This window comes from Arvicanthis niloticus, chromosome 2, assembly GCF_011762505.2.
Source record: "Arvicanthis niloticus isolate mArvNil1 chromosome 2, mArvNil1.pat.X, whole genome shotgun sequence".
Classification (NCBI taxonomy): domain Eukaryota; kingdom Metazoa; phylum Chordata; class Mammalia; order Rodentia; family Muridae; genus Arvicanthis; species Arvicanthis niloticus.
The window spans coordinates 77,166,375-77,171,420 of NC_047659.1; positions in this window are offsets into that span (position 1 = coordinate 77,166,375).

Genomic DNA, 5,046 nt, shown 5'->3' on the forward strand with positions numbered 1-5,046 from the left:
TGAGCATGGCATGGTGGTGCACATTTTTAATTTCAGTACTCAGGAGGCAGAGGGAGTTGGATCTCCGTGAGTTCCGGGCCACCCAGGGTTACACAGAGAACCCTTGGCTTAAAAAAACCAAAACCACAAAAAAGAAAAAAAGCATGAACAGTGCTAGAAGTTAGAAACTGAATGTTCCTGTCTTTTCCTGAAGGTGTTAGTTCTAGTAGACTAAGAATCATGCTTTAATTATGTGCAAAACAAAGATTGTAAACCAGATAGTATGCAGCCACTCTGCCAACTATTCGGAGTTCCTCACCAGTTTCAGTAGCCTGGTTCTGAAAACTTCCTCTCACACACTTAAGACATGATCTCCTCTCTATCACCACTTTCTGTTTTTAAAAGTCTGTTTTCATGTGCATTGGTGCTTGCCCATATGTATGTCTGTGTGAGGGTGCCAGATCCCCTAGAATTGGAGTTAGACAGTTGTGAGCTACCATGTGGGTGCTGGGAATTGAACCTGAATCTTCTGAAAGAACAGCCATGCTCTTAACCATAGTGCCATCTCTCCAGCCCTTCTTTCTTTCATCACTTTTAAAGCTGCCTGTTTCTTAATTGTGCCCCAAATCTGGCTTTCCTAAGATAATTGGTATCATATATACTATAGCTGTCAGCTTTCTGTGTGAAAACTACCTGATGTTAATTTCCTCAGAAAATAAGGGATCACTCATCGTACGCTAGCAGATCTGGACATATACTTATGCTTTTCTACCACTTTAATATTAGTTTTCTATTACACTGGTTTTGTATGTGTGTGGGTATGTGTGTGTGGTCACTTGTGCCATGGCACATATGTGGTCAGAGAAAAACTTATGGAAGGTGGTTCTCTCCTTCTACCCTGTAGGTCCTGGGAATTGAACTCAGTTCAATAAGCGTGGTGGCAGGTGTCTTAACCTACTGAGTCACAGTGTCAGTCCCCAGTTTTCCCTACCTCTTAATAAGAGACTAAACTAACCAGGGAAGTAGCTCAATTAATAGAATGCTTGCCTTGCAGGCACAAAGCCTTAGATTTCTTTCTTTTTTTTTTTTTTTTTTTTTTTTTTTTTTGGTTTTTCGAGACAGGGTTTCTTTGTCTAGTCCTGGCTGTCCTGGAACTCACTCTGTAGACCAGGCTGGCCTCGAACTCAGAAATCCACCTGCCTCTGCTTCCCAAGTGCTGGGATTAAAGGTGTGCACCACCACTGCTCCGCAAGCCTTACATTTTATTCCCAGTGTTGCTTAAACTGTGTGGTAGCACACACCAATAATCATAGCTCTTGGGAGGTAGATACAAAGGGATAAGGAGTTCAAGGTCATCCTCAATTATTTTGGGAGACAAGATTAATGTATTTCCCAAGTCAGTTGAAAGTTTGCGGGGAGCGGACAGAAGGCAGCTATCATCCTTGCAGCCATCTTGAGCCATATACCCTGACCAGAGACTTGTTTACAATAGTCTACAACAGCTGAGCACACTCTGATAACATCTTGTTTTTGATACCCAGGATTTTCCCTTGGGTGTGTGAGACTTAAAGGTGTGACTTAAAGGTGTAATTTAGAGATAAGACTTAAAGGCGTGACTTAAAGGCGTGGCTTAGAAGTGAGACACTTAGACACTTGAACCTGAGACTCAAGACTTGGAGAGACTTGGAACTGGGAAAGAGACTAGCAATTTAGAACTAGGATTAGGACTTGAGACTTGGTGCTAGGAACCAGGGACTTGGAACTAGGGACTTGGAGAGAAGAAAAGAGACTGAAGAATAAACAGGATTGAATCACACTCTGTCTGGTCTCCATTCTTCGAATTCGTCCTCACTCTCTCTTGCTAAACCCCAACCTGCAGACCGAGCAGCTTGGGGCAGTGTGGGCTCTAACAATTTAGCACCCAAGGCTTTTGGCACTGCGGGTTCCAACATTTGATAGAGCGGTCCGAGATATTTTGGCCCCGAGATATTTTGGTCCGAGATATTTGTGGGGCAGAGGAGTTCTCAACAAACGTTGTTTGGATCCTTATTTGAATAACCATGAGGAAGTTGGAGAACAAATTGGATATTAGTATTAGTTAATATTAAGGAATTATAGAACTTTTGTGACAGTGATTAGTTTTTTCTTTTCCTTTTTTTTTCCTTTTCTTTCTTTCTTTCTTTTTTTTCTTTTTTCTTTTTTTTCGTTTTTAGAGACAGGGTTTCTCTCTGTAGCCCTGGCTATCCTGGAACTCACTCTGTAGACCAGGCTGGCCTCGAACTCAGAAATCCGCCTGCCTCTGCCTCCCAAGTGCTGGAATTAAAGGCATGCGCCACCACTGCCCGGCTCAATGATTAGTTTTTTGTTGTTTTTTGAGACAGGGTCTGTTTACAGCCCTAGCTGTCCTGGAACTCTTTATGTAAACCAGACTGGGCTTGAAATCAGACATCCATCTGCCTCTGCTCCTGAGTTCTGGGATTAAAGGTATGCATCCCCAGGCCCTTCTAGGGTTAGATTTTAATGTACTTTGGACAGATGTGCTGAATGGTAGTACAGTTTGAAATGTGTTGGAATGAGAGCAAAGAATAGAAAAGGATACAGACTAAACAATGTAGCCTTTTAAAGAGATTATGATTAATACTGTTGATGTACATATGTGCAAATTCGTTATTCCAGTCTCATTTTATACACTTGAAAGCCCCCCAAATAGGCTTAAAATGTTTGGTTTTTCAAAAGCATGGGTACAGCCTTTTTTTTTTTTTTTTTTTTTTTTTTTTTTTTAACCTTTCTGTTGACTTACAGGTGATTCTGCTAGACTCCTCCCAGGGACTTGCACGATTATCTGCAGCCAGGTACAGGTGACACACTGGGTGACATATAAAAAAGAGCTGCTTGCTACCGCAGTGTGCTCCCTCCCTCCCTCCCTCCTTCCCTCCTCTGTCCCTTCTCTGCCCTCATGGCTCTGCTCCTGTCTGTCTGCCTCACTCCCCTCCCTTCCCCTGAATAAGCCTCTGAATAAGCCTCCCTTCCCCTGAATAAGGTCTGTTGCATGGTGTGACTTCTCAGGGGGTGCCTTGGAATGGGCCCACCAGTTACCCCTACTTGCCCACTGTATATATTTCATAACACTCTCTAAAATTAATTTGTGGTAATCAGAAAGACCATTATGTAACAAGTGTTAGTTTTTGCTTTACCTCTTTAATACAAAAATACATTAATACTTTAATACAAAACATGCTGGGTGTGGTGGTGCATACCCTTAATTCCAGCACTTGGCACACAGAGGCAGTAGTTCTAGGCCAGTTTGGTCTACACAACTCTGTCTAAACAAAATAAAAACAAACCCATATCCCTAATATGTAATTAGGCTTCCTGTTAAGTATTTTTATTTATTATGTTGGGGGCCGACTTTTAGCGGAAAGCGGCTATCAGCTTTGCAGCCATCTTGAGCCATATACCCTGATATGTGACTTGGATTACAATAGCCTACAACAGCTGAGCACACTCCAATAATCTTGGTTTAGATACCTTGAGATTAAAGGTGCGTGAGATTAAAGGTGTGTGACTTAAGAGTATGACTTAGAAGTATAGAGCCGGGCGGTGGTGGCGCACGCCTTTAATCCCAGCACTTGGGAGGCAGAGGCAGGTGGATTTCTGAGTTTGAGGCCAGCCTGGTCTACAGAGTGAGTTCCAGGACAGCCAGGGCTACACAGAGAAACCCTGTCTCGAAAAAAACAAACAAACAAACAAAAAAAACAAAAACAAAAAGAAGTATAGAGATCAGAGTTAGAGACAAGACCTAAGGGCATGATTAAAGGTGTAACTTAGAGGCGTGGCTTAGAAGTAAGACATATAAAAGGCAGAGACAGAACAGATCAGAGACAGACTGAGATCAGAGAATCATACACATCAGACATTAGGTAGAAGACACTTGGCTCCAGACAGAATCAGACACAGCAGACAGAGGAGACACTTAGAGGAAGAGAGACTGAAGAATAAATGGGATTGAATCACACCCTGTCTGGTCTCCATTCTTCGAGTCTGCCCTCATCCTCGCTCTTGCTGAACCCCGACCCGCGGACTGGAGCGGTAGCTTGGGCCGGGATACAGTGGCCGCCCAAACGTGGGTCGGCCAGGGCCTCAACATTTTGCCTGGGCTGCGACGTTTCTGGCCGCCCCAACGTGGGGCTAGTGTGGACCCCAACATTATTTTGGTGCCCAACAGGGACAGCGAGAACGAGAGATCCATTGAGGGACGTTACTGGAAGAAGGATCTGTTGATTGTCGCAGGAATCTGCCACGTTGAGAAAGGTAAGGAAATGGGACAAGAAATTAGTCAACCTGAATCCAACTCTCTGTTTTGGTTTTGTTTTTTGAGACAGGTTTTCTCTGTGTAGCCCTGGCTGTCCTGGAACTCACTCTGTAGACCAGGCTGGCCTCGAACTCAGAAATCCGCCTTTAAATACAGAAATCTGTATTTAGCTTATATGAATGTGTACATAGATGTCTCATGTGTGTGCATTACCCACAGAGGTCAGAGAAAGAAATTTGAGTGTTGGATCTGAGACTGGAGTGTGAGTCACTATGTAGGTGCTGGGACCTAAACCTAGTTCTTCTACAAGAACAAGTATTTTTAACTGTTAAGCCATCACTCCAGCCCCAGGATTTTCTTTTTCTTTCTTTCTTTTTTTTAATAGAGCCTCCATCTGAGGCGACTTTTTTCTTTTTCTTTTTTAGATTTATTTATTTATTTATTTCATGTATATGAGTAAACTGTTGCTGTCTTCAGACACACCAGAAGAGGGCATCAGATCCCCATTATAGATGGTTGTGAGCCACCATGTGGTTGCTGGGAATTGAACTCAGGACCTCTGAAAGAGCAGTCAGTGTTCTTAACCACTGGGCCATCTCTCCAGCTCCCAGTATTTTCTTACATAAATACATTACTGCTGTATCCTCCAAATCTCTATAACTTTCTATATAAATTGGACATAATTATAAATCAATTCACCTAACAGGTCAGACATTACAGCAACACACCATCTGAGTAGTAGTTTTTGACACATA